Source organism: Vombatus ursinus, unplaced genomic scaffold (assembly GCF_900497805.2).
Source record: "Vombatus ursinus unplaced genomic scaffold, bare-nosed wombat genome assembly UNPS02010461.1, whole genome shotgun sequence".
In the NCBI taxonomy this organism is placed as follows: domain Eukaryota; kingdom Metazoa; phylum Chordata; class Mammalia; order Diprotodontia; family Vombatidae; genus Vombatus; species Vombatus ursinus.
In genome coordinates, this window is record NW_020950239.1 from 585,214 (window position 1) to 598,661 (window position 13,448).

Below are 13,448 nucleotides of genomic sequence, written 5' to 3' on the forward strand. Positions count from 1 at the left end.
AACATCTTTAGAACAATTTTTTTTTGGTGAGGCAATTGGGGTTAAGTGACTTGCCTAGGGTCACACAGCTAGTCAAGTATCTGGTCTGAGACCAGATTTGAACTCAAGTCCTCCTGACTCCAGGGTCAATGCTCTATCCATTGTTCCATCTAGCTGCACTTAGAACAAAATTTTTGATGAAGGTCTAATACCCGAGACATATAGGAAATTGATGCAAATATGTAAGAACAAGAAAAATTCACAACAGATAAATGGTTAAAGGACGTGAAAAGGAAGTTATCAAAAGAATAAAAGCAGACTATCTATAATATATGATAAAAAGGTTCCAAATCACTAAGATTAGGAGAAAGGTAAATTAAAACATGTTAGATTGGCAAATAAGACAAAAAAGAAAAATTACAATTGTTAGTGGGTCTTTAATTAGAGAACAAGTCCACTAATTCATCATCGGTGGAGCTATGAAGTAGCACAGTCATCCTGGAGAGCAAATTGGAGCTATACTCAAAAAAACACTCAACTAGGCACATCCTTGGACCCAGTCATTCAGCTACTAGGTTTATATCCCAGAGAAGGAGGAAAAGGCCCTATGTGTTCAAAAATATTAATAGCCACACATTTCACTGTAGCAAAGAACTGGAAAACAAAATAGTTGCACAGTAATTGAGGGGTCGTAGAACAAATGATAGTGTATCAATCAATTGATAAGTATATATGAAGACCTACTATGTGCCTAGGCACTGAGGTTACAAGCATGAAGACTGAAATGCTTCCTATTCTCTATGATCTTACATTTAATGAGGGAGACAACTAGTACATAAAAATGTATACAACACAAACGTAAAGTTCATAAATAAACATGTACACAAAGTAGTTAACTACATGTTAATTTATGAGGGATGGCACCAGCAGCTTGGGGTGGGATGGATCCAGAAAGGTTTTGTGCAAAAGACAGTAATGGATGGACATACTGAAAGAAGAGAGGCATGCTGGGAAGCAGAGGTGAGGAAGATGAATTCCAGGCATGGGGGATGTGCCTGCAAAGAAATAGGACAGAGTTTCTTGTTTGAGGAACAGAGGGAAGACCAGCTTGGTTACATGGAAGAGTAAGGAAGGGGAAGAAATGTACAATAAGGTTGGAAAGATGGGTTTGGGCAAGTTTGTGAAAAACTTTAAAAGCTAAGTAGAGGAGTTTGTAATTCATCTTAGTAGCAGTAGGAAATCGCTGCAGTTGATTGATTAGGGAAGTCACATGGTCAGATTGATGCCTAAGAAAAATCGTTTTTGGCGTCAGTGTGTATAGAATGGATCGAAGACTTGAGAAAAGTGAACCAATTAGGAGGCCATTGCAATGAATAGATGAAAGGCGATGAGGGCATGAACTAAGGTGCATGTGAGCAGACACACAAGAGATGTCTGGAAGATGGAAATGGCAGCACTTGGCAACTGATTTGATAGGTGGGTTGAGTGAAAGTGATGAGTCCAGCAGTAATGCTGAGATTATGAATCTGCATACTGGGTAGATGGTGGTGCCTGTGACAGAAGCAGAAATGTTTGAAAGAAGGAAGGGTTTGGAGAAGATCGGTTCAGTTTTAACCATGTTGAGTTTTTAAAGTCTCTGGTTCATCCAGTTGAAAATGTCTAGTTGGCAATTCATGATCCAGCTCTGATGATGGAGAAGAGCCTGGGACTGGATGGCAGTCACTTGCATAAAGATGAGAAATGAAGCCATTGGAGCTGATGGGATTACCAAAAAGGAGAATGAAGGGAGAAGACACAGGGTCCCAATAGAACCTTGGGGGAATACCTACAGTTAGGGGGACATAATGTGAAAGGTAAGTCAATAAAAATCAACAACCATAAATAAATCAACAAAATACATCGTGAAGGAGAAATCAAACAAATGAAGATGAACCAGGAGACAAAACCCAGGGAGGAGCACGTATCCAGGAGGAGAGAGAGGGTAGTGAACAATGCCAAGTGAAAAGGAGAAGTGGAGAATAATTAAGAGAGAGAAAAGACCATCAATGTATGAATGTAATGCAATATTGTTGTGCTAAAAGATGACAAATGGGCCAAAAACCTGAGAAGGTGAAATGAAGCAGAATGAAATGAGCAGAATCAGGAGAAAAAAAAAATCACATAATTCCTACATTTCAAAGGAACCCAACTGTGATCTATAATCAACACAATGACTGAACGTGCTTCCCACCTCTTGGCAGAGTGATAGAATAGAGGTGCAGGAGACATGCATTTTCTGATGTGAGCAATGTGTGAATTTGTTTTGTATTAATATACTTACTATTACAAGGGAAGGTGTTTAATTGGTAGGGGTGTTGGGAGAAGGAGAGTGGCATTTATACAAATAAGGTGGGAGAGGGAACAAGTATTTTAAGCCCCCACTGGGTGCCTGGCACTTTACAAATTATATATTTTGATTGATCCTCACAACAACCCTGGGTGGTAGGTGTTATTATCATTCCCATTTTAGAGTTTGGAAAACCGAAGCAAGCAGAAGTTAAGTGACCTGCCCTGGGTCACACAGGTAGGAAGTGTCTGAGGCCAAATTTCAACTTAGGTATTCTTGACCCATTGGATTGTAAGCTCCTTTCCTTAAGAGAAGGAAGTGTCTTTTGCCTCTTTTTGTGTCCCTGGTGCTTAGCACAGTGCCTGGAGCATAGCAGGTACTTAATACATGTTTATTGAATGGATGGATGGATGGATGGATGGATGGATGGATGGATGGATGGACAGATGGATGGATAGATATATGGATGGATGGATGGATAGATATATGGATGGATGGATGGATGGATGGATGGATGGATGGATGGATGGATGGATGGATGACTCCAGACTCAGAGCTCTATCCACTGATCCATCTAACTGCCTAGGGAGAGTGATAATTTTGCTAACAAGAAACAAAGATGTGAAATAGTACCAATGACATGAAAAATAGAAGAGAGAAGAGGTTTTTTGTTTTGTTTTATTTCTGTGTGGTTTGTTCTTGGTTGTTGTCCCATCCTCTCTTGGGCATCCATAGGATATTATGTCTCATCAGACTTTGGATCACATCCCTTCCTCCTATTATATTTGCTAACAGAACTTTGTATTCTCTTTGAGGATTCCTTACTTATCTTTCCTCCTGGTTTTAGATTCTTCTCCATTGATTTATCTACCTGTGCTCTGGGCTTCTATTGAGGCTTTTTCTCTATAAATCTTTAATATGGAAGCCTTTTATACAAATTCTCCAATTGCTCCCTTTGCTGGTAGTTACATTTCTGAGGCTGTGCTGCCAAACTTCTTCTGCCTCCTTATATTGGGTGATACAGGGCTCATTAACCTAGCTTTGGGCAGCTAGGTGGCACAGTGGATAAAGTTCAACGAATGAGTTCAAATTCGGCCTCAGACATTTACTAGCTACGTGACCCTGGGCAAGTCACTTCACCCTGTTTGCTTCAGTTTTCTCATCTGTGAAATGAGCTGGAGGAGGAAATGGCAAATCACTCCAGTATCTTTGCCAAGAAAACCCACAAATGGGGTCATGAACAGTTGGACGTGACTGAAATGACTCAACAACAAAACCCAAGTTAATACTCTAAGACCTCTTAGGGAAGATAGGATTTGCTCAGCTAGGTTTTTGTCCTTTTCCTTTCAGACCCAGGGTAGCTGCCCATACTGGCACACCACCCTGATTTCTACCTCTGATATCCTTACCTTTCTGGCTAAGATGATTCAGCTTTTTGTGGTTTTGGGTGAGGCTAGGAGTGGAGGTTAGGGGAAAGGCAGGTTCGAGGTAAAGTCTCTCTAGCCGTGTGACTACCTAAACTAGGGGCAGGCCTTAGTAAAAGGCAACTGTTTTCAAGTCCTCTTCTACCCCCTTCCCCACACATTTAACCCTCTATTTCAACTGTACATGACTAGGCAGAATCTGCCACTTCTTGACAAGTGGGGAAAGGTCAGGGTTTCCCAAAGAGTTTTTATTCTATACCAGGGAATTCCAAGATGGGCCCCTGCACAAATTTCTGAATTAGCTTGTGCTCCTGACAAGGAAGATTGATTAATTGATCGATTTTTGGAGGGTAGAGAAATGAGTACTGAGCGACCACTTTTAGGATTAATCTCTGGTGTTAATTCCTAAGGATTTTACCTTGTGTGTGTGTAAATACATATATGTACATGCATATGTATATGTCTATATACACACATATATGTATATATACACATGTGTACATGTGTGTACACACACATACAATTATTTGAATGTAGCTAGAATTTACTCTACATGTGGTACACAATTCCTTTCTTTTTTCTTTTTTCTTTTGGAGGGTTGGAAAGTTGAATTGGTTTGGAGAAAGTGACTAATACACCATCTTGCAGGTCATATGACTATATTGAAAAATTTAACTATAAAAATAGTTTAATGTAGGAAATAATTTTAAATTTTTATTTGTTTTAACTTGTGATTTGGAAGATTGCTATGATTTAAAATAATTAAAAATACAGAAATAAAATAAATTCCCTATGGGAGAATGCATTCATTCACAACAAGGAGTTAACTAGGAAGCATCCACTATGTGTCAGTCTCTGTGCTAGGTAGAAGAGCCAGATAGCCCCTCCCCACAAAGAACTTTTGCTCTGTTGGGACGTGACTACTAGTCTGCTATGTACATCAACATACATACGGAGAACTGATGTGTGTCGAGACATGTATGGAGAACTCTGGACTTTGAATAGGGGCAGAAAATTTAAATTTTAACTCTGATTCCTAGTGTGGTCATGGGCAAATCACTTCATGCTTCTTCATCGTTAAAATGATAATAATACAAAGAGATCCAAGAAAATGAAAAAGTCCCTTTTTTTGTGGTAGCAGAGAACTAGAAACTAAAGATGAGGTGCCATCAATTGAAGTGGCTGAACAATTTATTTTATATTAACACAATGGAATACTGTTTTACCCCAAGAAAAGATGAAGAAGAAAGTTACTAAGAAACCTAGAAAGCCTTGAATGAATTGATGGAAAGGGAAGTAAGAACCAGAGAAACAATTTATACTCTGATAACATTGTCAAAATGTTGAATGTCTTTGAAATCAATGTATTGATGAGCATTGCATGATTCTGGAGCACTGATGATGAAGAGTACTACCCAACCCCTGTCAGACGAGGGACTAAATCCCCATTTGGGGATCTGACTAACATAGTAAATTGTTTTTGTGTGACTATACATATTTATGACAAGTTTTTCGTTTTCTTCTTTTCAGTGAAGAAAAGGGCAGATAGGAAGAGATGCTTGTAACTTGGGATAAAAACCAAATAAGGTACTACTAATCTGCCCATCTTTCCATAGCTCTCCAGCTTGGACTATTTCAATCTTTTGTCTATCTTTGCTACTTTTCTGAGTGTGAAATGAAACCTCAGAATGGTTTGGATTTGTATTTCTCTTATTAATGATTTTATTCTTCCTTAAAAATAGAACACAAAATGCTAATAGTAGCCATAGCAGGTGCAGCAGGAGGACCGAGCTTCATGGCCAAGGTGTATGACTTCACTAAGGATCAGATGGCAGAGTTCAAGGGGGCCTTCTAGCTGTTAACTGTACAGGGGATGGGAAGATCTTACACAGCCAGAATGGGGATGTGTGTGAGCCCTGGGCCAGAACCCTATCAATTCTAAAGTGTTCAGGATCTCAGGGAATTCCAGTAGTGATGAGATGAAGGTGAAGGGGCTAGACTTTGAACTCTTTCTGCCAATGCTGCAGACTATAGCAAAGAATAAGGACCAGGGCACATAAAAAGACTATGTCAAAAGGCTTTGGGTGTTTGATAAGGAATGGATGGGCATAGTTGTGGGGGCTGAAATAAAATATATCCTCACCCTGGGTGAGACAACAGAGGGACAGGTGGAGGCATTAATGTCAGAGCACGAGGACAGCAATGGTTATATCAACTCTGAAGAGCTAGTCTGGAAGTTGCTGAATGGTTGAGAACAGCTCCCCTTTACACAGAGAACCCTCTAACTTTCTCAGGGTGAAAATCATCCTTTTGTCCCTGATGCAACTAGCTACATTTTCAGGGCTACCAACCCCCATCATACGTCCTCTTTAGACTATTTACTCTTTGCTTCCACCAAATAAACTTGCTATTTGCTCCTAAGAAATGGTAATAATAATTCTAATGGTACCTACCTCTGTAAAAATGGGAGTTAGTATTATTTACCCATCCTTCCTCTCCAACCTTCAAGGAATGAATACTAGATTTCTAGAATAGCTTAGATGAAAAACAGATGGCCTAAGAAGGCTATAGATAGTAACAAATCTCTGAGTTCCAACCCCAGACTTTGGGGCTTGTGAGACCTCCTCTTTTTGGAAAGAACGGGAGAACAAAAGGGGAGGGATAGCATGTGGTATTTCCAATCGTGCCCTTCACTTGGTGACTTGAGGCAATGGGGCACATTCCTTGACTAAGAGATTTAAAGATGAAAGGGACCGGGCAGGGCAGCAGATTCAATCTTCTCATTTTTCAGAGAAGGAAACAGAAGTGTAGAGAGGTTCACTGATTTCATCAAGGCTACACAGGTCACTAGTGTCAGAGCTGGCATTTGAACCTAGGTTCTCAGCCTCTGAATGCCATCTTCATTCCACTAGGAGCACTATCTCTAGCCCATGATGGTCTGATCCCTATAGCACAGTGAAATAATGCTAGCAGCATCTATACAATCATATGATTTTCTCAGGGTGTGACCTCACCTAATGTTTATGAGGCATGGGGGAGGGGGAGAAGAAAGAGAGAGAGAGAGACAGATAGAGAGACAGAGAGACAGAGACAGAGACTGAGAGAAAGACAGAGGCAGAGACACACACAGAGACAAAGAGAGAGACAGACAGGCAGACAGAGACAGAGAGAGACACAGAAAGAGAGAGAGAGGAGAGAGAGAGAGAGAGAGAGAGAGAGAGAGAGAGAGAGAGAGAGAGAGAGAGAGAGAAAGAATGTGTGCTTGTGCTTTAGGTTTGTCTGGGCAATCTTGTCAGGATCTCAAAGTGCTATGAAGTTTATTTCTCTCCCAAATCTCTTCATTTTTTGTCATCCCCAATAAACATTATACAGTTACATTTTTCTATTCATGCTTCCTTCTGGAGCACAGTGAGGACGTTGTTTTAAGAGCTCAGGCCTTTCTTGCCAACTTTACATTTTATACAAGAACCAATTATTTCTGTAGGGAGAAAAGAAGCCTCATTAATTTTTTTTTTCTGTTAATAGTTTCATTGGTTTATAAAAGAGTCAGTCATGGTTGAGAGAAGCCATTGTGGTTTAATTAAAAAATGAATACCTAAAAATTTAAGTTGATTAACTCTTTTAAAAGACTCTGGTGTCTAACACACTGGGTCTGCAGCATGCTTAGCCAAAGTTTCAGCATAGTCTACACTGCCTGGGAAATTAGCAGCCTAAATGCTGTTAACACAGGCGATATCAAAGGAAGTGTGCATTAGGAGCAAAGTTGAAATCTAGGAGTTCAAAAACATAGATCAAAGTCAAAATGTTGGCCTCTGTCAATCCCCTGCCTTCTGATCTCTCAGGACCTCCCTGATTGGATACATGTTTGTATCGTATAGGGCAGCCTTTTGTTTCCAGAGGTCAGCTATGCACACATGATCATACAGAGAGATCAGGGTGTTAGTCAGGATTTCATGGTCAGAGACTGCTGGAAAGGCCTCTGTTTCCTGTTTTAGAAATGAGATACTGTGACTTTCACCAGAGAGAAAACATGAAGGTCCAGTATAATAACATTTTATTATGAAAAAATTGACAAGTGTTATAAGGTCTCCTCTTAAAATTTGACCTTGGTCTTTAAAGATGCAAAAAGACCAGGGGTCGCTAACCTTTTCCTTCTGAGACTTCTTTGGTATCAAAACAAGATGTGATCTCTCCTCATTTTTTATTTCCTTGAAGACTTAAGCTCATTGGTATAAGCTAGGAATGCTTATAAAGAAGTGCCTTGTGGAATAATAAGGCAACTATATAGTGCAATGGATGGAGCCCAGGACTTGGAGTTAGGATAAACCTGAGTTTAACCCCAACTCAGACACTTCAGCTGTGTGACCCTGGGTAAATCATTTAATTTTTGTCTGCCTCAGTTTGTCTACCTACAAAATGGGGATAATAACAGCAAGGATAATACCATGTGAGGTTGTTGTGAGGATCAAATAAGATAATATTTGTAAACCATTTAGCATGGTACTCAGCACATAGTAGGTCTTAATAAATGCTTGTGAAAACCAGTCCTCTTGCTATCTTCTCAATTTTTGGCAAAGGTACCACCTTGCTGCTAGTCACCCAGGTTCACAGTTGGATTAAATGCTATAAACTTTGTAAGGCATATAGTACAGTGCCTGGCACATAGTAGGTGCTTGCTAAATGCTTCTTCCCTTCCTTTGTTTCTCCCCCTCCCCCTTCCCAGTCTACAGAGGTTAGTTGGATGTAGGCTATAAAAGGCCTTAAATGCCAGAGGAGATTGTATTTTACCCTAGAGGTAGTAAGAAGATATTGAAGATTCTTAATCAGGAAATGGATATAGTAAAAACTGTATCTGAGGAATATCAATTCGACAACTTTGTGGAGAGAAGTTAACTTGTTATGAAAAGTTTCATTTATAACTATACTTTGTAAGATTTTTAAAAATAGTTGCATCTTATATTTTGTCAAAAGTTTTTTTTTCCTGTATCTATTGATATAATCACGATTTTTGTTGTTTTTGTTATTGGTATGCTTATAGTTTTTCTAATATTAAACCATTCCTTCATTCCTGGTATAAATCCAGCCTGGTCATAAAGTGTGATCTTTGTTCTTTCCTGTAATCTCTTTGCTTGTGTTTTATTTAACTTCTTTGCATCAATATTCATTGGAGAAATTAATTTGTAGTTTTTTCCCTGTTTTGGCATTCCGTGGCTTATGTGTCAAAATCATAGAAAGAAATTAGTAGAACTCCTTCTTTACCTATTTTAAAAAACAGTTCTGTATAATATTGGAATTAATTGTTCTTTAAATGTTTGGTAGAACTTACTTGTTAATCCATTTGGTCCTGGGGTTTTTTTCCTTAGAAAATTAATTTATGGTTTATTCAATTTCTTTTAAAGATAGGGTTATTTAAGTATTCTATTCTCTGTTCTGTTAATCTGGGAAATTTATATTTTGGTAAATATTTACCCAATTTAGTTATACTGGCAGTTTTATGTACATATAGTTGGGCAAAATAGCTTTTAACAATTGCTTTAATTTCATCTTCATTGGCTCTGCATTCATCTTTTTATTTTTGAAGATGGTAATTTGGTTTTGTTTCTTTTAAAAAAAATCAAAATAGCCAATGGCTTATCTATTTTATTGCTTTTTTTCCCCATGAAACCAGCTACAGTTTTATTTATTATTTTTTAACCTTCAATCTTATTGATCTGTCCTATGATTTACAGAATTTCTAATTTGGTGTCAAATTGTGGGTTTTTAATTTGTTCATTTTCTGGTTTATTTATTTGCATGCCCAATTTATTGATCTGTACTTTTTATCCTATTCTCATCTATTTATCCTCCTGTGTCCCCTTCTCAAAAGTCTGTTTTGCTTCTGACCACTTAACCTATCCTCCCTGTAATCATCCCAACTCCTCTTTTTCTTAGGCTTTTTCCCTCCTACATCACTGTTGGAATAGATGAATTTCTATATCCAACTCTGTGTGTGTGTGTGTGTGTGTGTGTGTGTGAGTGTGTGTGTGTGTGTGTGTGTGTATGTGTGTGTAGTCTTCCCTCCTTAAACCAGTTCAGATGAAAGTGAGTTCAAGCACTGCCCACTTCCCACTTTTCCACCTCCCCCTCCTTTATAAAAACTCTTCCTTGTGTGCCTCTTTTATTTGAGAAAGTTTCTCCCATTCTTCCTCCCTTCCCCACTTTCTCCCAGTGCAACAGTCTTCCTTGTCTTTCCAGTCTTCTTTGGCGATCATCCCGACATAATAGACCCACACCCACGCCCTGTGTTTAAGTAGACTCTTTCTAATTGCCCTAATGAGGATAAAGTTCTTGGGAGTTACATGTATCATCTTCCCCTTTGGGAATGTAAACAGTTTAACCTTATTAAGTTCCTTATGATTTATTACTCATGTTTACCTTTTAATGTTGCGTTTGTCACATTTTCTGTTCAGCTCTGATCTTTTCAACAGGAATGCTTGAAAGTCCCCTAGATCATTAAATATCCACTTTCCTCCATAGGATTCTATTTGGTTTTGCTGGGTAGATTATTCTTGGTTGTAATACTACCTCCTTTGCCTTCGGAACATCTATTTTAAGTCCTCTGTTCCTTTATTATTATAGTTGCTAAATCTTGTGTGATCCTGACTGATTCCATGATATTTGAATTATTTCTTTCCAGTTGCTTTCAATTTTCTGTCTGACCTGGGAGCTCTGCAATTTGGTCATAATAGTTCTGGGAGTTTTCATTTTGGTATTTCTTTCAGTATTTCTTTCAGAGTCTTTCAATTTCTAATTTGCCTTCTGTAGCTAAGACATCTGGGTAGTTTTCCTTTATGATTTCTTGAAAGATGATTTCTAGGCTCCTTTTTTTTTTTAATTATAGCTTTCAGGTAGTCTAATGATTTTTCAATTATCTCTCCTTGACCTATTTTCCAGGTCAGTTTTTTTTTTCCTGCTGAGATAGTTCACATTTTCTTACCATCTACAGGAACTGCTCCTTGCCACCTCAGCCACAGCCCACATCCTGTACTGCTTTTATTCCTCTATGCTAAGGCCAACCTCCACTTTGGTCTCTACACACTTTTTTTGTCTCTTCCAAATCAGCCCTGGGCTGAAAAATATGATTCATTATTACTTTTTGTGGATTTCTCCACTAAGAGGTTTTCTCTGGTCATTTTGTGGTAGAGGTTTTATAGGAAGTTTGGCAATGGCGACCTTGCACTCCTCCATCTTGGCTCCTCCCCATACTGACACCATTTTGAGAAAGATAATAGATGAACGATAATTCATTTTATAGCTAATTCATCCTTCTAAGCTCTATTCTTTAAAAGAGGGTTCCACATGGGTCCAAGAGGAAGAGCTGGAGAGAGAGTAGCTAGACATTCAGGAGGGAAGGTTACACACAAACAAGATCTAGTTTCCCTGGAGGGATGGCCAACCATGTGGGACCTCCAGAGAATTTTGAAGCCCCAAGGATGACCGTGGATAGAGGTAGCAGTGGAGAGTGAGATTTGTTTGAGTCAAGCACGATTTCACATGCATAATAAATAGCTGGTTCAAATATTGAAAGAGCAGTTTCATGGGAAAAAAAAAGTATTAGATTTGTTCAGTCTGGCCACAAAGGACAGAACTAGTTAACTGTAGTAGATGGAAGTTGGTGAGACCTATTTAGGCATAGTATCAGGAAGTTATTTCCTAACCAATAGAGCTATCTGCTCTATTAGATGGTTTTTCCTTGGCAGTTAGTGACACAGTGGATAGAGTGATGGATCTGGAGGTGAGAAGACACCTTCCTGAGTGCAAATCTGACCTCAGACACTGACTAGCTGGGTGACCCTGGGCAAGTCACTTAACCTTGTTTGCCTCAGTTTCCTCATCTGTAAAATGGGCTGGAGGAAAAAAATGGCAAACCAATCCATTGTCTTTGCCAAAAAAATCCCAAATGGGGTCATGTAGAGTCAGATATGACTGAAATGACGTAACAATAACAATGGATTCCACCTCAGTAGAGGTCCTCAACTGAAAGCCCAATGACCAGTTGTTGGGTAGCTATCTTGTGAGCTGGATTTCTGTTCAGGTCTTTCCCAAAGCTGAAATTCCATGATTTTATGAAAATCATATGGATTTTTTTTTATAGTACTGTGGAATAACTTTTTTTTTTTCATTTTTACAAAAACAGTCATTTTGATTCCTGATTTTGTTGTTGTGATGGTGGTGGACTTCTGGTTTCATTAGTAGAGGAAACTCCCAGTGCAGAAAGTCCCTGTAGCAATGCAGATCAGTCCCTTGTGATCTTAGGGTTTCTTGGAGTATTGAGAGGTTAAGTGACTTGTCCTGGGTCACACATACAGTTATGTGTTATAGGAGAGACTTGAACCCTAGTTTTTCTGACTCCATGACCAGAACACCACTTGTTGCTAACTGATTTCTGATTTTCCTCCTAGGAATATAGTTTGCTATGATTTTTTTTAAAAGGTAAACTAATATGTATATTCCTTCAAAGAGGGAAAGAGTAGTAAAGAAAGGTAAGATAACTATTTCAGACTAAAGAGTGAGTGGAATTTTTGTTTCGATGCATGAATATAACAGATGGCTAAGCAGAAGGATAGCTAGCTAGTTAGCTAGTAAGCTAGCTAACTATACAGATATGCATGCATTTAAAGTAGGATTTTAAGAATCTTCCAAATGGCAGATTGCTCTGACTTGCCAAACCTCTGTTCATTTCCAGTAGAACTTCTACAAAGCCTGTAAAATTATGTCACTGTTAAATTCAAAGCCCATCTTTTATTGCTTTTAATAGACTATTTGACAGCGACATTATGATTTACCATTTAGGGAGATGAACTAGAAAATATTGCATTCTTTCAATTTCATATCACATTAATGTCTGAACTGATGAATGACATAGTTACAAGTTCTTCTCTTCCCCCCCCACCCCCGCCAAGTGATATAGTGAGTATATTGACCATCTTAGTGTATCTCTTTAAAATGCATATTGGGAACATTTAGGAGATCATTTTTTTTTTGTTTGCCCTTAGGTTTTCTCCAAAACTGGTACCAACGAACACTTTTAAAGATACTCCAAGGTGAATGGATAAGTGAATTGCTGTGTGTTAAAATTTAGCTCCATTAAGGCTCTGGATTCACTCCAGTTTTATCCTTTGATCTGAAATTCAAGAACTATGATTTATTGCAAAGGCTAAGAATTTAAAGGCCTTATGCTTGTGGGGATTTTCTTTACTCCTAAATTGTAAATGCGAAATATGATAGTTCTGACTTGGCCAGCCTTAATACTTCTGTAGTGTGATACATCTATGACCCCAGTCATGGTGGGGGTGGGGTTGGAGGGAGTCCTCCTTCCTCCAGGGCAGCTTACAACCTTGTCATGCCTTTTTATCTCCTGGGATTCTTGTCCTTTATCATTGAGGGCCCACTCAGATCAGGGGCCCTTTTTCAAGGCTTTTTAATCTTCTGACAATGTCAGTGCAACACGTGGTTAGCCGATGATCTTAGAGATCATTGAGTCCAACCATTTCTTTTTATATGGGAGGAAACTGAGTCCCAGAAAGAACTCTTACTTTGCAATAACAATGATTTGGTGGACTAGGGCACTTCCCATGGACACGGATTTGTGCTCTGGTTCCATGAGGAGGGAAATGCATCCTAGTAGCTTGCTAGGATGATACAGCAACTTTTGATTTGTCCCCAGTGGTTAGAAGGCT

General features: G+C 38.8%; 1 pseudogene; it reads left to right on the forward strand.

Annotated features, from left to right (window-relative positions):
• The first annotated feature begins 5,479 nt into the window (after positions 1-5,479).
• LOC114037563 lies at positions 5,480-5,981 on the forward strand (annotated as a pseudogene).
• Positions 5,982-13,448: the final 7,467 nt, after the last annotated feature.